The following is a 22225-nucleotide window of genomic DNA, read 5'->3' as shown; positions in this document are numbered from 1 at the left end:
ATATCCCGTGATTCACCGCCGCCAACTGAGACGCCCAATAGTATCGTTTAATATCGGGGAGGGCGACCCCCCCACCGTACCAAGGGAGTGTCAACTTGGCGAGAGCAATCCGCGGCCGCCCGTCCCAAAACAGTTCGCGCTGAAGACCCTCCACCTCCCGGAAATAACGGGCTGGCACGACATCTAGAGTATTTTGCAAAGCGTACAAGAAGCGAGGTAGCGACATCATTTTAAACAATGCCGCCCGTCCGAGCGGTGAGAGCGGAAGTCGTCGCCACCTCGCGACGTCGGCCTTCAATCGCTGGAGGGGAGGGAGAAGGTTTCGCTCATAGCGAACCGCGGGATCCAGTGAGATAAAGATTCCCAAGTATTTGAACCCCAGGGTAGCAATCTGGATAGGGCAATTCCGTGGCAAGAGGGGGGCCTCACCCGCGAGGATGTAAACACACGACTTGGCCCAGTTGATGACCAGGCCGGAGTTACGACCAAAGGAATTCAGTACGTCCACCAATACAATTAGCGACTGTCGGGGGGAGGTGAGATACAGAAGGATGTCATCCGCGTAAAGGGAGACACGGTCTTCAAACTCCGGCATCCATCTAATGCCTCGCAACGACGGCTCCCAACGCAACCAGGCGGCGAGAGGCTCCAAAGAGAGTGCAAAGAGAAGGAGTGATAACGGGCATCCCTGCCGCGTACCTCTCCCCAGTGCGAAGGGAGCCGACACCGTACCATTCACCACCACCTGAGCCAGTGGGTCAGCATAGAGTAATTTTACCCAACCAATAAACTCAGGGCCGAACCCAAATTTCGCCAACATGGCCCAAATATATGGCCACTCCAGAGTGTCGAACGCCATAGTGGCATCTAAAGATGCCAAGATGGCCGGCTCACGTATAGATTCCGCTCTAGCAAGCACGCCGTGCAACCGCCTCAGATTTAGAGCGGTATTCCGATGGGGTATAAAACCGGACTGATCCTGATGAATCAAGTCGCCCACGACCCGAACCAGTCGATTAGCCAATACCTTAGCCAGAATTTTGGGTTCTGCGTTCAACAGCGAAATGGGCCTATAGGATGCGCAGCGATCTCGCGGCTTCCCCTCTTTGTGTATCCCCCCTGACCAACGCGAGGCGTTGGTCAGGGGGGAGGAAGCCCACCGCACGTGCCGCGCAAAACATGTCCCGAAGATACGGCGCTATCTTATCGGGACGCAACTTATATAGTTTGATGGGAAGACCATTAGGACCCACAGCTTTACCCGATGCGATCGAGCGAGTGGCCAGAGCGATCTCATCTGACGACAACTTCGCCTCCATCAATACTGCCTCAGCCTCCGATAGGGTTGGCAATGCAATGTCTCTAAGCAACAGATGGGAGTCATCCTCCGAACGCACAGAAACTGGAGAGTATACCCCGCGGAAATGAGCCGCGAAGCAGTCAACGATCTCCACCGGATCAGTCACACGCACTCCATCCAGTCTCTCCACAACGGGCACCACCCTGCTCGCTCTCTCCTTCTTATCCAACCAGGCAATCAACTTTCCGGCCTTATCCCCCACATCATACAGTCGTCCTTGCTGCTCTCTACTCATCCCTTTAGCGGCTTCCGTGACTAGCGCTCTATAATCTGATTGTTTGAGGCTGAGAACATGCAATTTCTCATCAGTAACTCCCCGCTCCAAGTCCTCCTCCTTTTCAGCTATTTCGGTTTCCAGGCGAACCACCTCTGCTCTCTCGCAACTCTTAGCATGGGAGATAAGGGACAAGGCCTGCCCCCTGATCACCACTTTATAAGCCTCCCATAGGGAGACGGCCGACGGCACCGACCCCACATTATCATTGAAGTAGTGATCAGTGGACTTGACCAGTCCCGCGCGGATCTTAGGGTTACGTAGATACCAGGGGCTGATGGGTGCCACTCTCCCCTCCGCCCCAGGGACAACCCTCAGTTGCAACCATATAGGGGAATGATCAGAAATACCTCGGGCTAAATGACGCACCTCCCCAATCATCCCAGCTTGGATCGCCGGCATAAGCATGTAGTCAAGTCTCGAGAGACTCCCATGGGCCCCCGAGTGAAAGGTATATTGCGCCTGTCCCGGGTGCATCAATCTCCAGCAATCTACAAGTCCCAAAGTGTCCAAAAAGCCACCCAACCAGGCCTGAGCCCTGGGAAGATCCCTGGGGGGGTGATGATCCTCCAACCCGGAGACAACGGCATTAAAATCACCCCCCAACACCAGAATCCCCCCAGGGAGTCCCAGGACCAAACGCCCCAAATCAGCAAATGAAGCCGTCTGTAACCCCGGAGGCACATACACAGCCACGAGCGAAATAGTCCTACCCTCCCATCTCCCCACTAGTGCCACATAGCGCCCCCTATCATCTTGAAGCACCTCGTCCACTTCCAATGGGAGAGAGGCCCTAACCAGAATGCCCATTCCCCTAGAGCCAGAAGTGAAACCAGAGTGAGCGGCAAGGCGATAGCCCCTCCTATTTAGGGCATGGAAGGAGTTCCCAATCAAATGCGTCTCCTGCAAGAAAACAATGTTGGGCGAAATCCGCTTCAGAAACTGCAACACCACCCCGCGCTTGATCCTGTCCCCCCAGTCCATTCACATTCCACGAAAGGATTCTCAATCCCCTACCCCCCATCCCACTCCCGTGCATGATACCCACATCCCGGAAAGCACAACCCGGATAAGTCAGCAGAGAACTTCACATTGCCTTGCGAAACAAACAAACAATCCCCAACAACCCCCCTCCCCCACAATCCCAAAACCACAACTACCCCCTCCCTGCACCCCTGCTTGAGCCCAAACAGCCCCCCCAACTCGCAGTGTGCCTGTCGCCCTAGCATATACCACAAAAAGAACCCTAGAAGGAGGAAAGGACCCCAATAAGCTCCCCACAACCCCCAAGCATTTGGAGGGCATATTGTGCCAAACTAGGGTCCAGTTGAGCCAAGGTACAAAACGTCACCAGTCCAGTTCATCACCAGGAACCAAGTTCTAGTCCTGCTCCACCAAATCCCGTCCGCTCTCCGCCATCCGACTGTCTCGATCCTGTCCCTGAGGCAGGGCATCCAACCAGTCTCCAACCGCGTCCGGCCGGTCGAAAAAGTGGGAACGACCCCGGAACTCAACCCGCAGCCTCGCCGGGAACAACATCACATATTTCAGCTCCATGTCCCTCAAGCGCCGTTTGACGCCCAAAAATCCCAGCCGTTGTTTCTGGACCGCTTGTGTGAAGTCCGGGTAAAAGCTGACATTGGAGTTCTCAAACTTCAGCGGCCCGGCCACCCTCGACGCCTGAAGGATAGCATCCCTATCCCGAAAGTTAAAGAGTCGAGCGATGATAGGCCGCGGGGGAGCACCCACCTTGGGCGCACCACCCGGAATCCTGTGGGCCCGCTCCACCGCAAAGAACTTGCTCAGTCCCTTGGCCGCGAGACGATTGGTCACCAGATCCTCAACAAAAAGATCCGCAGCAGATTCCTCCGATCTTTCCGGCACTCCAATGATACGGACATTGTTCCGTCTAGCCCTGCTTTTGGAGTCCTCAAGTCGACGGTCCGTCAGATCACTGGCTAGCCGCAACCTACGGACCTCCGTCTGCAGGGCAGCCACGTCCACAGTTAGGCTCGACGCCGCTTGACTTAAGGAGTCGACCCGCTCGTTAGTTTTGGACAGGTCTGCCCTGACCAGATTCACATCGATCAGGACCGCATCCAGTTTATGAGCCAGGGTATCAAACTGCTGACCCACGGCGGTCTTCATCTCCTCAATGGCGCCCATGACGTCCAGCAGGGTCAATTCCGACGATGGGCCTGAGACCTCCTTAGACCTTTCAGGCGATTTATGCGAGCCACCAGGGGATCCCTTTGCCTGCGCATATCGATCCATGTTATTGACCTGGGTATAGGCACCCCTCCGGGTTGACTTGGGTTTCGACTTGTCTCCGTCTAGTCTCGCCGCCATGGTCCGGAGGCCACCAAGGCCAGCACCCGCCCGCACCAGGGAAAAAGGGACCAGGTAGCTAATTCAATGAAACACAGCCGTCGTCGACAGGCATCCCATGTATAGTCCGAGAGTCAGGCCAGACACTTCGCCGTCCGCGCCCCTCTGAAACACCAAAGTCTCTCAGCCGATATCAGAGAACACGCTTGAAAACGAAAGTGAAAGTGCGGGGTCCGTGGCAGGTCAAGCCCAGCCAGCCGCTGTTGTTCACTTCGTACCCGGGCATTTCACCAGCTCGAGATCGGGACCAAGGCAAGAGCAGGCCGCAAACTTCGGAGTGCAACTATTCCGGTTCCCGGCGTCCGATCCGAGTTTGGAAAACGGGTGGCACCTCAGCGCAAGTTCATCTGCAAAAGCCCGTCGAAGAAATCAGGATGAAGTCAGGATAGACATGGGAGGTTGCGGAGGCCCTCGAGAGCCGTAAGCCTACGCGGCCATCTTGGTTGCGCGCTAGGCTCCTCCTCTTAGGATCCTCATTCTTCAATGGGGCTCCCTTCTGTCGGGCATTGGTTGCACCCTCAGTGTCTTGGGAGGGTCAGCTTACAACCCTCCCCCACTGACGAGTTGTTGTCCCCTCCGCGGAGGGCTACGGAGGCTGGTGCGGCTTTTTTGAGGGTGGTCTCATTGGCCACCCGCATTTTAAACATGCAACCCCCTTCTGCCCTCTTGTCTGTGGACCCCTTGCTTGAGGTCCTTCATCAGGGGTCCGGGAATGTGGAGCCACTTCTGCCCTTTGAGGCTTCCCTTTATGATACACTTTTGGGTACCTGGGTGTTAGCGGGTCAATGGGAACAGGCACGACTCTTTGTGGTTATAAGGAGGATTTATTCACACGATGCAAGTGTCTCTCTTGATGTCAGTACAAATACACGGAATCAACACCAAGGGATCAGTCCTAGGCTCCCGCTGTCCTCGGCTCCCGCTGTCCTCTTCCCCTCTCACGAAGTCATCTGGGCGTCCCTCGCGGCCCTCATGGGTCCCGGTCTTGGTTCACAACAGATGGTGACTCGAGTTGTCAGAATAAGCTTTATTCGATTATTAAAAAAGAATCACAAAAGCACAAAGCAGCAAATATAAAACTTTCTATGTAATTAAACCGGAAAACAATTTGAAGGAATCGCAAAGTTATATGCAGAAAACAAAAGGAAAGGCAGCGGGTGAGTCTCTAGGTCAGTGAAAAAATGAGGTGGGGTGGGGTAGTGAAGGAGCACCTCCAAACGAGTGATGTCACCTCAAAAACGGGGTAGTGATAGTGCAGGGAGGGGATAGTGACTAGTGCAGGACTCAGGCGAGAGTGCATTTCTCCTTAGGGCGTCCGGTCTCTCCCGCCTCCCCACCCAGCCCAGGAACAGCTTGCGTACCTGGGTTAGCCACGCTCCTCCGGGAACGTGGCTGGGCGAAGCACGGTCCTGGCCGCTCCTTGGCTCTCCTGACGCCTTCGGACTCCCGACGTCTTCTCCACCAGCTGGTATTCGCGCTCCTCCTCGCTCTCCTGTTCCTCCTGGCTCGATTCGGCTTCCACTCTCCTCGCTTCCTCGCTCTCCTCTCTTCCTCCGGTGTAGAGACACACCCTCTTCCGGGGTTCGCTGTCTCTTGTTGGAACGAAGCCTGCCACGTCACGGTTGGGGGCGTAGTCGGATACCACTTCGTCCCAGTTAAAGGTGCAGTACTCAGGGGTAGCGGGACTCTCGCTATCGTCATGTGACGCTGCTAGATAGTCATCCTGCTGTGTAGAAAAGAGAAGTGTATCAGGTTGCGCCTCCCACCAGTCCACCGTTCTGGGTAGTACCTCCCCGGGCATTCCGACCCCGTAACACACCTCCTCCCCTGGATTCTCCCATTTTGTGAGAGGGAAGACTCTAGAGAGGAAATCTGCACTGTTGTTCTCTGTACCCTTACGGTGCTTCACAGTAAATTTAAAGGGTTAGAGAGAAAGGAACCACCGGAGGATGCAGGGGTTCTGAGCGTGATTACGGCTCATCCACTGGGTGGACGCATGGTCGGTGTACAGGGTGAATAGGTGACCCTCTAGGTAAAAGCGTAGTTTATCTATGACCCACTTAACCGCTAGACATTCCCTCTCTATGGTATGGTACTTTCTCTCCCTGGGGAATAGTTTTCTGCTGATGTATACAATAGGGTGATCTGCTCCATCAGCAGAGAGTTGGGACAGTACGGCCCCTATCCCATGATCGGAGGCGTCGGTGTGCAGGACAAGGGGCTTTGAAAAGTCAGGGGAGATCAAGACAGGAGAGGTGGTTATGGCTCTTTTAAGGGCGTGGAAAGCTTCCAACATCGGGACTGAGGGGTGCAATAGGACTTGGGTCTTTACGTCCCTACGAAGGTTGTCCATCAGAGGGGCTGCTTTATCGAAGAACTGGGGTATAAACCGTCTATAGTACCCTATTAGTCCCAGGAAGGCCCTCATTTCTCGTTTGGTGGAGGGAGACGGTGTCTTGCGAATGGTCCTAACCTTTTCTGTTTGGGGTGCAATAACGCCGTGTCCCAGGATGTACCCCAGATACATCACACTTCGGTATCCTGCTCGAGATTTCTTGGCATTTACATGCAAACCAGCTTCTTGTAGGGCCTGGAGGATTGTCTGTAGGTGTTGAAGGTGGGTTTTCCAGTCAGGGCTAAAGACTACAATATCATCCAGGTAGGCCGATGAGAAGCTGTTAAAGTCCTGCTAAACCGTGTTCATTAGTCTCTGGAAAGTCGCTGGTGCTCCGTGCAGTCCATATGGGAGCACCGTGAATTCATAGAGCCCGTCCGGGGTTGAGAAGGCCGTTTTCTTTTGGTCTTCCTTGCGTAACGGCACCTGCCAGTATCCTTTGGTTAGGTCGAGTGTGGTGATATAACTGGCGTCCCCCAGTTTCTCAATCAATTCGTCGATGCGTGGGATGGGATAGGCATCAAAAGACGAAATTTCGTTGAGGCTCCTGAAATCCATGCGAAAACGAGTGCTTCCATCTGGTTTGGGCACCATCACGATTGGTGAGGACCATTCACTCCTCGAGGGTTGGATGACTCCTAGTTGTAGCATGTCTTGCACTTCCTTCTGTATGGCGATCCGTCTGGCTGCAGGGATCCGATAGGGACGTTGTTTGATTATCCGGCCAGTCGGGGTGTCGATCCGGTGTTCTGCCAGGTGGGTCTTCCTTGGTTTGTTGGAAAATATAGCCGCGAACGGGGTGAGCGCCATTCTAAGGGAAGCTGTCTCTTAGGAGCTAAGTTTGTCGTTTATCACTAGTTGTTCCAAGGTGTGGTGGACTTCTGCCCTAGTTGGTAATGTAAGATGGGCCGCGGTGGGCAAAGGCCCAATCTATTTTTTTAGCATATTTATATGGAAGGTCTGACTTCGGCTGGGGGATAGCTGTAGCCTGTAGGTGGTATTTCCTATCACTTTGGTGACTTTGTAGGGTCCCTTCCACTCTGACAAAAATTTCTTGGTAGATGATGGTAACAACACCAAAGCCCAATCACCAAGACACAGTTTCCTCCATCTCTTTCCTTTTTCGTATACTGCTTTTTGTCGTTTTTGTTTCTCCTCTAAGTGGGAATATGCCAGGTCCCGGAGTTTTCCTATTTTGGCTCTCAACTGTTGGGTGTATTCCAACATGTCTCTGGTTTCCACATTCTCTTCTTTCTCCCAGGCATCCTTTGTCATTTCAAGTAGGGTCCGTGGCTGTCGACCATAAAGCAGCTCGAAGGGTGAGCACCCCATAGAACTCTGTACCTGTTCTCTAATGACATAAAGGGCTAAGGGTAACAGCTGGTCCCATTCCTTCCCATTCGCACTCAACGTTTTCCTCAAAGTGGTCTTCAAAGTGCCGTTATACCGTTCAAGGAGCCCGTCGGTTTGGGGGTGGTATACCGACTTCTTGATGTGTCGCAGGTCCAGGGTCTGGCAGACCTCTCTCATCATACGCGAGACGAATGGTGTACCTTGGTCTGTCAGGATTTCTTTGGGGAAACCCACCCGTGAAAACAGTTCCAAGAATTTTTCTGAGATGACGCAGCTTGTGGGAGCCCGTATCGGAAAGGCCTCGGGATAACGGGTGGCATAATCCACTATTACCAGGGCGTACATATTCCCTCTTTTTGTGCGCGGAGGGGGTCCGATTAAGTCCATTCCTACCCTCTCAAATGGGGGTACCGATGATGGGCATAGGTTGTAAGGACACCGCCGGAGGTCTATGGGTATTCCTTTTTTGGCATATCTCGCAGGACTGACTCTTTAATGTCTCTGTACACCCCGGGCCAATAAAAGTGCCTCAGTAGGTTCTGAGTCGTTTCCTCTGCCCCAATGTGCCCTGCTGTGAGATGGGAATGTGAAAAAAACAACAGCTGGTCCCTAAAGGATAGTGTAACTAGCAGCTGATGGAAGTCAGTGGGGTAGCCCTGTCTGTATAGGAGGCCGTCCTGTATAAGGAACCTTGGATATGTGGGTATACCCCTGTCCTATGATGCGTGTGCCTGTTCCCAGGCATTGAACAATGTTGCGTCGTTGGCCTGGGCAAATTTGAAGCTCCTGTCATGTAACCATGGTTCCGGGGTGGTCAAGGCTGATAAACGATTATCTGGGATTTCCCCTGTACCACTCTTCAAGTCATGTTCCTTCATTACTCTCTGGAACAGTTCAAGGAACTTGGGGTTATCTGTTACTATTATGACTTCCTCTGGGAGGCTTTCCAGGACCCCTACCTTAACGCTTCATGTGACCCCGCTACTAGGTGTCAGGTCTATCGTTGCCAGGGGATATGGCTTGACGTCCCCATGCACACACCTGATATGTACAGTGGTGTCTGGTATAATCTGACTAGGGTGTATAAGGCGTCTTTGAATCACTGATTGTCTGCACCCTTAATCTAACCGGACTTTTACTTTTCTCCCATTCACCCTGGCACTTACATGGAAGGCGCTCCCCATCTCCGCAGTGTACATGATGGACTTGGGGATATACCCCACCTCCATTGGTTCTTCCGTCTGTCTCTTCCTAGGGCAGAGGCGGGCTATGTGGCCCCAATCACCACAATCATAGAATTGTGGTCTCTTGAAACCTGGTACGTCTTGTCTTGGAGGTTTAGGCCTCACAACGTCTGGGGTGGTTTTAGGCCTTTTGTCATACGGCAGGGCGGGTCGTCTATTCGTTTTCTCCTTTTCCCAGGATAGCGGTTTAGGCTGTGCGCGGGAATATGTGGTGGCCATGTCTATGGCCTGTTCCATAGTGAGGTGAGTATGCTGACTCAACCACTTCTGGGTGCTAAAGGGGAGGGCTTCCAGATATTGTTCTAAGTAGATCTTTTCCATGATCTCTTCCTTGGTACTAACGGCAGGGGTTAGCCACTTGTCGGCTGCCATTTTTAATCGGAAAATCAAGGTTTTGGTGTTTTCCCCCGGAGCCTCCTTCTCCCTCCTAAAACGCACCATGTAGGCCTCAGCATCGAGACCCAAATGATCCAAGATTATGTTCTTGATGTCTATGTATGGTGTATCCCCTCTGGCGTTTGCGACTTGGTAGGCGGCTTGCGCCTCCCCAGTCAACAGGGGTGCCAAAAAGAACGGCCATTTATCCACAGGCCAGCCACACGCCCTTGCCGCCCTCTCGAAGTTCAAAAGGAAGGCATCAGGATCCTCCCCAGCCACATTCTTCTGTAGGGAAATACCCGATGGGGAATGTGTGGTAACTCGAGTGGGGACTGACGGAAGATTCTCTGTTACCATTTTCTGCAGTCCCTCCATTTGTGCCGCGATGGTGTCTTTAAAGATGTCCCGGTCAGCCTGCGCTGACGTCATCTGGCATTCTACGGCCCATTCTAGTTTTTCTTGCCCCTTTACGAGGTGCTGTATTAGGCTCTCCATCTTGGTTTGCAGATGGTAGTCCTATCCCCGTATTCTCCTACAGTGTTAGCGGGTCAATGGGAACAGGCACGGCTCTTTGTGGTTATAAGGAGGATTTATTCACACGATACAAGTGTCTCTCTTGATGTCAGTACAAATACACGGAATCAACAACACCAAGGGATCAGTCCTAGGCTCCCGCTGTCCTCTTCCCCTCTCACGAAGTCGTCTGGGCGTCCCTCGCGGCCCTCAGGGGTCCCGGTCTTGGCTCACAACAGATGGTGACTCGAGTTATATGCAGAAAACAAAAGGAAAGGCAGCGGGTGAGTCTCTAGGTCAGTGAAAAAACGAGGTGGGGTGGGGTAGTGAAGACACCTCCAAACGTGTGACGTCACCTCAAAAACAGGGTAGTGATAGTGCGGGGAGGGGGTAGTGACTAGTGCAGGACTCAGGCGAGAGTGCGTTTCACCTAGGCGTCCGGTCTCTCCCGCCTCCCCACCCAGCCCAGGAACTGCTTGCGTACCTGGGTTAGCCACGCTCCTCCGGGATCATGGCTGGGTGAAGCACGGTCCTGGCTGCTCCTCGGCTCTCCTGACGCCAACTGGTATTAGCGCTCCTCCTCGCTCTCCCGTTCCTCCTGGCTCGATTCGGCTTCCACTCTCCTCGTTCCTCGCTCTCCTCTCTTCCTCCGGTGTAGAGACACACCCTCTTCCGGGGTTTGCTGTCTCTGAACGAAGCCTGCCACGTCACGGTTGGGGGCGTAGTCGGATACCACTTCATCCCAGTTAAAGGTGCAGTACTCAGGGGTAGCGGGACTCTCACTATCGTCATGTGACGCTGCTAGCCAGTCATCCTGCTGTGTAGAAAAGAGAAGTGTCTTATCAGGTTGCGCCTCCCACCAGTCCACTGTTCTGGGTAATACCTCCCCGGGCATTCCGACCCCGTGACACTGGGTCTGGCCTGCTTCATGTGACCCGGTGGCTCGTTCAGTTTTGCACCGCCACCGTCTAGCTCCGCATGATCCTGTTTGTCTCTTTGTGCACCCTGGTGTGCAGGGATTTTGTGTTGCAGACTGCCTTTCCTTCCCTGCCCCGTCTAACGCTTCCTCCCTCTCGGGAGTCCAGATGGCTTGAGTAATGGGGTAGGAATATCTTTGCATCCACTAGTGGGGCCTACGGTCCTTAAATACGGTGTGTGTTTTGGCTCGGGCTACCTCTGCCCTGTGGGACTCTGCAGAGTATTTGCTTTCTACCACCTCTGAAAGGTGCTCGCGTTGATCTCCTTCGCCTCCTCCGGGAAGGCTGCGACCTTGCCGAATTCACAATCCGCTCAGCCTTAGATACTGCGGATTCTTTGGGCCGAGCTATGGCGGGCTCTGTTGCCTTAAGGCGTCACGCTTGGTTGCGAGATAGTGTCTTCCCTGAAAATATCCAGGAGCGACTAGTTGACTTACCCTTTGATGGTGTTTTGCTGTTTGATGCTCACTCCGAGTCTGCGGTTCACTGGCTCCTTCCAGGCTGTCGCCCTCCCACTAAGGTCTTCTTAGGTCTATCTTCCGTGGTGGTACTTTTTCATTTTGCATCCTTTAGATGTGCTCGCTGCAGGCCGCACACCGGGTCGTCCTCTGCCTTCGGCTGCCACTTGGGTCACCGAGCGTAGGCTCCCACAGTGATTTGCAATGACACCAACGTGTCACACGGTGTGCGGGTGGTCGGTAGGCAAGCAACGGCTGCAATGCGCGTCTGCTGCTACACACGTTCCACTCCCGGTCAGCTGCAGTAGAGGCTCCAGTGAGTTTATTGCTGGTCTTTCATTATTGTAGTGGGACATTGGGGGCAGCGTTTTAATTTGTTTGATGCTGAGCGGGGGCGCAATCCGCAAAGTTTTAATTGTCCTGAGTGCAACCCGCCTCAGCCACCAGTCACCTCCCTCGGGTGCAGACCGTGCGTCGGGCTACACTCACCTTCCGCCACTGCAGGGCTCGCCAAGATCGGGTGATCCACACTTTCGCAGAGCCCGGGGTCGATAGTCAGCAGGCCTTCACAGCAATCGGCATTGGCTCTGATGTCTTTTTTACTAGCAGGTAGTGGGCCGATGCAAAGTAGTTGGTACGCCCCTGCAGATTAGCGCATTCCGTCGGGCTACACTCACCTTCCGCCACTGCAGGGCTCGCCAAGATCGGGTGATCCACACTTTCGCAGAGCCCGGGGTCGATAGTCAGCAGGCCTTCACAGCAATCGGCATTGGCTCTGATGTCTTTTTTACTAGCAGGTAGTGGGCCGATGCAAAGTAGTTGGTACGCCCCTGCAGATTAGCGCATTCCGTGTCCCATCCAGTCACAGGGCAGGGCCATCAGCACACACGGGCTAGCGCTCTCTAGGCCGCACCTTGGCAGTATTTCCACAATCTTATTTTCTCCGGATCTGGGTCACTATAGGTCGCGAAGATTGGTGCACTATTCCGATGCTTTATATTTGCATATTTAACGCATCAGCAGGTTCAGGGGTAGGATAGATGTAGGATATTGGAGCGACCGAAGGAGCTCGCTCAGAAAGCAGCCATCTCAGGCGTGGCTAGCTCCGCCTGGCAACTTTATATTTATTGATAATAAGATACAGGTTAAGACCTTGATCAATCGTCCGAAGGCCGTGCCGAAAGCTGTACTGGACATCAGATAAAACTTGACAGTCAGCCCAGGCCAATAACCTGTCCAACAACAAGCACCCTACATTTGTAACCACAGAACTAATCAAAGAAATTGGGCGAAAATAACTGCGATCAACATGATTCCCCTTCTTGAAAACAGGCACTGTCAGAGAGGTAGGCCAAGTTTTAAGCAAAGACTGTTTAACAACAGTATTAATATGTAAAGTAATCAGGCCTTATTCAAAGGAAGCTTTTGGATAGCATTATAAACCTCATAAGTAAAATTAATACGTACAGTAGCACCTTCATACGCCGGGGGTAGAAATGAGCCAGAAGCAGAGATGGGCACATCATATGTTATGAGCCCCAAAGTACCCCGATATAGGCCTAGGTAGCTGCACAACCTATCTGAAAGAAACAGTTATTTATAGATTCCTTATCTTAGAATTACCCCAGGCGTCAGACTGGATCCGGAAAGTTTTTTCATCAGCAGTACCCCTGCGCGTCGGAAGGTGGCGTCGGTCGACTCCGCGTTCGTCGGGATGGTGTCGCAGTAGCTACTTAGACGCCGCCCTTGCGTGCTGAGGTCAGTTCTTTTTCTGCACCAGCAAGCGCAGATCCGGAGAGAGCGGTACCTCCAGTCCCTTCTTGACTGACTTTTTGCTCGACTTTTGTCGACTTCGTTTTTTGAGTCCATCGACTCCTGGTGCATGAGGGGTGCCCGGCTTCAAGGCTTGCCATCACCATTCTTCATCCAAGTCTTCGCACTCGGGGTCAGGTAAGTGGAAGCACAAGAAGAAGTCGAAGAAGCATAGTCGCTCTTCGACTTCTCCCCATCAGTCGGCCGATGGGACGAGGTATGCGGGTGGTGCCCCACGCACGGCTCCACGTGCAGAGCCTGTAGGGTCGGCTCTGGGTCCCCCCCCCCCTTCCCGGGACCGGGAGTGTCCCCTGCCCAGCTTCGTCAGTTTTACGAAGCGATGCATGCCATCTTTGGGCAGCCCGACTCCACCGGCGTGCCGTCGGGACTTCACTGGGGGCTACAGCGCCACAGGGTCCCCTTGGATCCAGGCCTGGATCCAGATCGGAGCTGGTCGACCTTATTACGCCTCCCTCTGCGTTGATTCCAACGGCACCACGTCCGCAGCCGGCGTCTGCTGTGTCTCCAGCCGACGTCGACCCCGGCCTCCACCTCGAGGTAGACACGGAGCCGTACCGACGTCGACCAACATTGGATCTGGCTCCGATGGGTATGTTTGTGCCCCTGTTCTACCCTGGCTCTTTGAGACCAGATTTGGAGCCAGAAGAGTGTGAGGAGGACTGGGAGGGGCCTAGGGACCCTTTAACCAACCAGTTAGGTTATGAACCGGACTGGAAAAAGGAACTGGGGGAAGCCAGTGGTATGGATACCTCCCCTGACCTTGGCATGTTGTCTCATCCTACCGTGGCTACAGAGGAGGGTGTTGCGTAGGGCGGCTGAGGCTCTCCACCTCGAGCTACCTACGGTGGCAGTCATCACTAACCTCCTGACAGAGGTGCTTCAACCGGCAGCGAGCGCTTCGGAGCCCCTGCTGCCGTTTAATGAAGCCCTCACGGACATTCTTTTGGGCACATGGTCCAGGCTCAACACAGGGGCTCCTGTGGACAGGATGATTGCCCGAAGCCACCGCCCGGCTCCAGGCGACCCCACTTTCCACTCCCAACACCCCACCCCTGAGAGCTTGGTGGTCCAAGCCTCCACCTTCAAAGGCGCATTCCCTAATGCACCACCCGATAGGGAATTCAAAAAGCTGGACCACCTTGGAAAGAAAATGTTTTCTTCCTCCAGCTTGGGACTGCGGTCGGTAAACACCGCATTTCTGTTGGTCCGTTACATCCACTCCGTGTGGGATACGGTAGCGCAGGTGCTGCCCCAGTGCCCGGAGGGGACCCCGGCTGTGCTCTCCCGTGCAGTTGCCGAGGGGAGAGACGCATGGAAGTTTACCATCCGCTGTGGGCTGGATACGGCCGACTCACTAGGCAGGACGATTTCCACGTCGGTGGCCTTTCGACACTATGCCTGGTTGAGGTCGACTGGTTTTTTGGGGGATGTCCAATCCACTCTTATGGACATGCCCTTTGATGGCCATCGCCTTTTCGGTGACAAGGCAGACAACGCGCTAGAGCGCTTTAAGGCCTCTCGAGCTATGGCCAGGTCCTTGAGCCTCTCCACCAACCGCCCTGCGCAGTCTACCTTTCTACTCTTTTGTGGCTATGAAAGGGGTGCCTCGCCACGTCCCGCCCAGGGCCACAGGCCGGCGCAAACTGTTCAGCTTCTGCGTGCCGGGGACGTGGGAACCAGCGCCGTGGTTCTGGGGGCCAGCGGGCGGGCCAGTCTACCAAAGCCCCCTCCGCAGCAGCCTCCAAATCCTCCTAGTCTGACCTTTCAGAGCCACCAAACGCCAGTGGGCGGCAGGATTCGCCATCAACTTCCCCAAGTCAAGTCAAGTCAAGTACACTTGTAAAGTGCGCGGCTACCTCCAACGGAGGTGTCCCGGTGCTGAGAGCGGAACTGCAGAAGAAGGAGAGAGAAGAACTGCATGTTAGAGGCAGGCAAAAAGCCAGGTCATCAGCGCTTTCTGAAATGCTTGTTCAGTCTCTATCTTCCGAAGGTGGACTGGCAAAGAGTTATACAAGGATGCGGTTCTCACTGAAAATGCTCTGCCCCCAATCCTGGTTTTAGAGAAGCAAGGGATCCAAAGAAGTTGCTGAAGATTAGACCTGAGGGTCCTTGCTTGTTGGTATTTCCGGAGTCTCTGACACAGGTTTCCGGGCCCTTATCCCTGGTTGCTCTAAAGGCGATGGTAAGTGCCTTAAACTCTATCCTTTTAAGGACAGGCAGCCAATGAAGGCTCCTCAGGTGGGGGAGGATGTGGTGACGAAACAACAAATTTCTAATTAGTCTGGTTGCCGCATTTTGTACAACCTGCAGTCTATGGGTCAAATAGGCAGGAAAACCCAGGTACAGGCTATGAGCGTAGTCTAACCTTGATGTCACCATGGCATGGACTACAGTCTTCCGACAATCCATGGGGAGGAAGTGTAGAAATTTCCGCAGGGCTTTTAATTTCCAAAAGCAAGCCGAGGAGACTTGGTAGATCTGAGCTTTACCGGAAAGGTGAGTATCGAATTTAAAGCCAAGATTTGTAGCCACGTCAACTGGGGTAGGAGGGGGATTCAACTCCAAAGGCCACCAGAGATCAGAGGAGATGGTTGATTGAAAAACAACACCTCTGTTTTTTCAGTATTTAATTTGAGGCAGCATTCCGTTATCCAGGTCGAAATATTGACCAGACAGTTCTTAAAGTTACTGAATGCTGCATCTGAATGCTCTTTGAAAGTAAACGCCAGCTGAGTATCATCAGCATAGGAGACCACTTTCACTCTCCATTGCTCAACAAGGGAGGCCAGCGGGCCAGTTAAACATTGAAAAGGGTGGGACTCAGGGCAGGATCCTGGGCACCCTGCACACCAGGGGTTTAGGAGTGGAGACGTGAGGGTGCAGATAAACTTGCTGAGAACGACCCTTTAAAAATGAGCGAAACCAAGCTAGCACAGTGCCTGTCACTCCCAGGTGCTCAAGTCTCTCCAATAGAATTTGGTGAGACACAGTGTTGAATGCTGCGGAGAGATCCAACAGCACAAGCATGACGAGCTTCCCTGATCTAATGCTTCACAAACTGTTTCTGTTACTTCCAAAAGGGCAGTCTCTGTGCCATATCCCTATCTAAAGCCAGATTGGGAGTCCTGCAAGCAGTTGTTGGATTCAAGGAAGTTAGGTAATTGCTTCTGAACTTCCTTCTCAAGGATCTTAGCCGGGACAGGCAGAAGGGACATAGGCCTAAAGTTCTTGAGGTCCAAGTGATCGACGTCTGCTTTTTTTAAGATTGGCAAAACGTAGGCCGCTTTCCAGATGGCGGGGTAGATACCTGTCCTCAGAGCTCTGTTCCAAATATGGTTCAAGTGCCGGTTAAACCCATCAGCCAGCTGTTTAAAATATGTAGCCATGCAGGGGTCGCCAGGAGAACCGGATCTGCATTTACCCAGTTCCAGCAGAGATACAGCAACGCTGAACGGGCTGAACTCCGACCATCTGTCAGGGAGGTCAAGAGTAGGTTTAGGAATCTTAAGTGTTTCAGCTGGGGATAAAGAGGCGTAGATGGATTGCACTTTCTTCTGAAAAAAAAGAGATAGGTCCTCACAGAGGGAAGCTGAGGGAACAATAGTGCTATCCAGCGCCGTCGTTGTAATAAAGCTCTGAACAATCTTGAAAAATTCTTTGAGTGAATTGTCAGAGGACTTAATTTGGCAGGCCATATAATCTCTAATGGCATTATGTTTAAGTTTATGATTTTTTTTTTTTTAGAGCAGTACGGTAGGCACACTTGGCCACAGGATTGTACGCTTTGCGCCATGCGTGCTCCAGCTTCTTACAAGAGCTTTTCTCCAGCCGGAGAGCAGCCATAAACCAGGCGGCAGAGGGTTTCCTCCTGGCCTGTTTCAATTTCTGAATTGGGGCAACTTTGTCCAAGGCAGACGTAACCTAAGAATTGAAAGAGCGTGCATCCCTACAGGGGTCATCCGACAGCTTGAATAGGTCAGCCTGTAGCATAGATTCCATTATCTCAGGGGAGATCTTTCTCCAATCTCTCCTCTCTTCATACAAGGACCTACCTTTATTTAACCATGTATGGGTAGTCCAGCTAAAAGGAACTAATCGAGGGTCTGACCAAGTAAGAGGGAGCAGAGCCTCCACCGTCAGAGTGGGATCGCTAGTAAAAATGAGATCCAGCGTGTGTCCATCTGTATGGGTGGGAGCGCACACTTTCTGAGCTAGATTCATGCCACTAAGAGTATCTGTCAACTGAGAGGCCAAGGAGCAGTTACTGTTGTCCAGATGGACATTGAAGTCTCAGAGGACAACAACGTTGGGACGCCTAAGTGACAGGTCTGCAATAGTACCATACAGCTCAAGCAGGTGGCTGGACAGAGTATCTGGAGGTCTATAAACCAGCAACCCTGCTAAGGACGATTCAGGGGAAGTTTTAATGCAGAAAGACTGAAGCTCAATCATCCCAAAGCCATCTATTCTCTTGCTTGAGATTTCGCATTCGTCTCTCAGAATTACAGCGAGTCTGCCCCCCCCCCACGCCCCCCCAACCCCCAACGCCCCCTGCTCTGTTTCCCGCCCGGTTGGAGGAAACCACCCGAAAACCCCCAGGAATAGCCAGGAAAATATCGGGATAAGAGCTATCTTTTAACTATGTTTCTGTTAAGAACATGAGGTCCCAAGAGTTTGACTTTAGTGCAAGCCAACCCTCATCAGCATGTTTTGATAAGGATCTACAATTTAGCAGACAGGCCTTGAATACATGGTTTGTGGTCATATGATGTATTGAGGGAGACTTTAGGTGGGGGGTACATCTATTATTCCACTCTTTTTTGTTCCTCAAAGAAAAGGAGCAGGTGCTACATTGATGCACTTGACCTAGGATGTCCTAGCCGTCCAAACTGGTGTTGAGAGCGATACAAGGAAGGCCCGGGTATCTTGTTGTACTCTGATTTAAGAGCTGCTTCCTAGTCCAAGTTAATCTAGGAGCTGGGGCAAAAGATGCAGCGTGGCTGACGCTGGCCGCGATCCGGACGTGGACTGAAGCAGACGGGCTTGCCTTAGGCGCGTGTCCCACTGGCGCACCATCACGTCGAACAGGTGGGTTTTGCAGATAGTCCGAAGGAGCTACTCCCTCCCCTTTGAGACTGCCCCTCCATCCATGCCACCACAGTAACAACGCATGTCGGAGGATCATCTGGCCATTCTCCAACAGGAAGTTTTGGCACTCTTGGCCAAGAGCGTGTTCCTGTCCCAGAAGTAGGTCGTGGTTGCTATTCCCACTTCTTTATGGTGCCCAAGAAGGTCAAAGGCCTGCGTCCTATCGTGGATATCAGGAACGTCAACCACTTCTTCCGGAAGGAGAAGTTCAAAATATTGACGCTCTCTCAAATCCTGTCTGCCCCCGACCCTGGAGACTGGATGGTAACGTTGGACTTGCGGGAAGCTTACTTTCACATCCCCGTCCTGCTGGCCCACCGGTGCTACCTGCGGTTCACGGTAGGCCACTAGCATTGTCAGTTTACCTTGCTCTCCTTTGGCCTTACCAGCACCCCTCGGGTGTTCACGAAAGTGATGGCGGTGGTCGCAGCTCATCTGCTCAGATCAGGGTTTCCAGTCTTCCCCTATATCGACGACCAGCTGTTGAAGGCGGGCTCGCCGCAGGCTGTTGTCTCCCACCGACCAGACTACGGCCGACCTCCTGCATTTGCTGGGGTTTCCATCAACATGCCGAAGCCACACCTGATTCCCTCTCAGAAGCTCCTCTTCATCGGAGCGGTTCTGGCCACAACACAGTTTCGTTTCTATCCTCCCAAATAACGAGTCTGGGATATTCGGGCTATGATTCTGATCTTTCAGCCTCTATCCCGGGTTTTGGTTAGGATGACCCTCAGACTACTGGGTCTGATGGCCTCCTGCATCCTGCTGGTGAACCATGCCAGATGGCATATGCAGGCTCTGCAGTGAACCTGAAGTTCCAGTGGGCCTAACATCAGGGGAACCTGTCCCATTGCGTCCAGATCTCGGAGGGCACTGCACACCAGTTGCAGTGGTGGCTAACGAACCAGGGTTAGGTCGACGGCAGATCCCTCTACCTTCCTCAACCAGAGTTCACAGTGGTGACCGATGCATCACTTCTGGGATGGGGCGGCCACATGGGGGAGGCGGAGCTCAGAGGCCTCTGGTCTCTGGCGGAGTCCGGGCTCCATATCAACCTTCTTGAGCTTTGGGCGACTCGTCTAGCACTCAAAGGATTCCTTCCCTCTGTTCAGCAAAGAGTAGTGCAGGTGTTCACGGACAGCACCACCGCCATGTGGAACTGCAACAAACAGGGGGGGTGGGGTCATGGACCCTATGTCAGGAGGCCCTCCGCCTCTGGACATGACTGGAATGTCAGGGCATATCCCTGGTGGTTCAACACATGACAGGTTCCCTGAACGCCAGGATGGACTAATTCAGCCTCAGGTGCATGATGGATCACGATTGGCGTCTACACTCGGAGGTGGTGCAAGGTCTTTCTGCAGTGAGGAGAGCCTTGGTTAGATCTATTCACCACCGAAGAGAACGCGCAATGTCAGCAGTTCTGCGCATTGGAATTCACAAGGCAGCACTCGCTAGACTACGCTTTTTGTCATGAGTGGATGGAGTTGCGGTATTCTATACGCCTTTCCGCCTATACCACTTCTGCCCAGAGTGCTGAAAAAGATCAAGCGCGACCGGGCCCAAGTCATTCTTGTGTCTCCAGATTGGGCACGAAGAGTCTGGTATTCCACGGTGCTCAACATGGCCATTGATTCTCCAATCCGACTGCCTCTTCGAGAGGAGCTTCTGTCGCAGGAGCAGGGGACGGTCCTCCACCTGAACCTGTCCAGCCTCCACCTCCTTGTGTGGAGATTTAGCGGTGGCAGCCCCACTGGGGCTGCTGCCACGTGACCTACCATCGTGTGACCTGCCTCCCGAAGTCTGTGATGTTATCTTGGCAGCCAGGCGTCCCTCCGCTAAGACGGTAAACGCCTGTAGATGGAACAAATTTGTGGCATGGTGCACAGCAAAGGCTGTGGATCTCCTTTTTGCCCCCTCTTTTTGAGGTATCTTAAACGTAATCTTCACCAGTAAGAAACTATGTAAAGCAAAGAGTAATATTTCCAGGTTATTCAAACTTTGATATGGACAGTACCGTTTTACAAGACGACTAATAAGGGATTATACATGTTATGTCATCTTGTAGTATCTAAGACTTCGATTACTCCGGTAGGATCACGGATATTTTAAGGACCTGAGTATCATTGTACATCCTTATGACCTCCTTTAGGGACTCTCTACAGGTCCTATAGTTTAAGAGAACTATGCCCTCCTCTCTCCTCTTCTTTACAGAACCGGGGATATAACTGAGTTAAACCCGGTAGAGGGAAGTATTAGTTTCATATTCTATTTCTTTTAAAACGCTCTAGCGCAAGGAGTATTTGACGCTGCTCAACAACACATCCTTAATTTTTGGTGAGTGTAGTCCTCTTATAATTAGATGCCACCGATTGAAACTGGTGTAGTAGAGTTGAATGTTTGTGTATGAAAGTAGCGAATGTTTGAAAATACCAGGATCTCGCAGTAATCCACCACATCTAATAAATGAACTGACAGATGTCTTAGATGTGGTTGCCATGTCTGCTCGGCTGGAGTGTTTTATAACTTTTGGATAAGGGTTGGGCTATAGATGGGCCACATAATTGCAATTGTATCTTTATACTTCTCTTCTCTTCTTCTCTTTTTAGATCTATCCATTTGTACTCCTTCTCAAAGGGAGGTTTTTAACCCTATAAAATGTCTTGGTCCTGAGGAAGGTGGGGGTGTATAGTGCCAAGACCACCGAAACGCGTTGACGCTGTGTAAACTACTGAATCCAACCACAAGAGAGAATGTTGCGAAAACAATGATGGACAGCAACAAAAACATATACTCTACGCAATCAGTTGGATCAGGCTTTGTAGCAGCTGTTCTTGTGCTGTACAATAGGGTCTCCCTATAAGGTTTTCATTATCTTTTTTAGGAACAGTATTTTTCTGCTATTGTATATTTTTGTTTCATGTTACTTTTTAACCGACAACTTGTTTTGAGGGAATAAATTGGTGTCACAACATGATGAAATAATTGGTCCCAAATGTATTTTAGATATCCTGCATTGAACATGTTATGTGTTTATTGTTTGTTAGAATCACAGTTTTTTAGAATTGTAAGACAATCCTATTTTTTAATGAACATTGTGATACCCATTATGGAAATATGTTTTTAAAAAGATTTTTTATAAATAAAGACTCTGTTACTATATTCTTGGACGAGGTGGTATTTCAGCTGAGTGCTCTTTAGCATATGTGCACCCCCCTGTTTGAGGTTTGGTAAGTGTGGTTGATGGTTGTTTGAGTGTGTATTCAGGTTTGTTTCCTTCTCCGAGGGATATATACAATTTTTCTCTCTAGATCTATTCACCACCGAAGAGAAGGCGCAATGTCAGCAGTTCTGCGCACTGGAATTCCCAAGGCGGCACTCGCTAGGCGACCCTTATGACGGAGGCCTCCGGACGGACCTCAGCTCCACGGATTCAGCAGAGCTCCTAATCAATTAAGGGGTCTGCTCACCCATCTTGTTGTGCAGATGTGAATCTGTTCAGGGAATGGTCCTTGTCCTTCGGCAGCAGTCAAGTCTGATAAACCAATCTTTCCTATCTGGCTTGCCAAAATGTTGCTCAGATAGGAATTTACCTTAAAAAATAAAAAGACAAGAGGCGTTTGGCGAAACAGGAACATGTTGGTTTAATTAAACACAGTTGCTGGAAGAGTCTTTCTTCAGACGCTCTTCTGTCGATACTCTCCCAGCCACTGCTTTTAATTAAACCAACTTGATCCTGTTTTGCCAAATGCCACTTGTCTTAATTTGTTACGGTAAATTCATATCTTTGCAACATCATCTTGTTTTTGGTGAAATTAGGAACTCTGGGTCAGGTTTATGCCCATTCTCCACAGGAAGTGGTCATATAGAAGGGTGTAGTCACCCCAGGGGTAAGTAGCCCATT

General features: G+C 51.9%; 1 protein-coding gene across 4 annotated transcripts in view; it reads left to right on the top strand.

The window, feature by feature from the left end:
- The window catches only part of HJURP (Holliday junction recognition protein), a 678247-nt gene extending 656764 nt beyond the window's left edge, over positions 1-21483 (top strand). For all 4 annotated transcript variants that reach the window (XM_085606804.1, XM_085606808.1, XM_085606805.1 and 1 more), the window contains one exon: positions 20931-21483. The gene's annotated coding sequence lies outside the window, so the exon portion shown is untranslated. The remainder of the gene's footprint in view (positions 1-20930) is intronic.
- The last annotated feature ends 742 nt before the right edge of the window (positions 21484-22225 follow it).

This window comes from Triturus cristatus, chromosome 5_2 (assembly GCF_964204655.1).
Source record: "Triturus cristatus chromosome 5_2, aTriCri1.1, whole genome shotgun sequence".
Taxonomy (NCBI): Eukaryota; Metazoa; Chordata; class Amphibia; order Caudata; family Salamandridae; genus Triturus; species Triturus cristatus.
The sequence above is the reverse complement of the archived record's forward strand: the minus strand, read 5'-3'. Positions and strand labels throughout refer to the sequence as shown.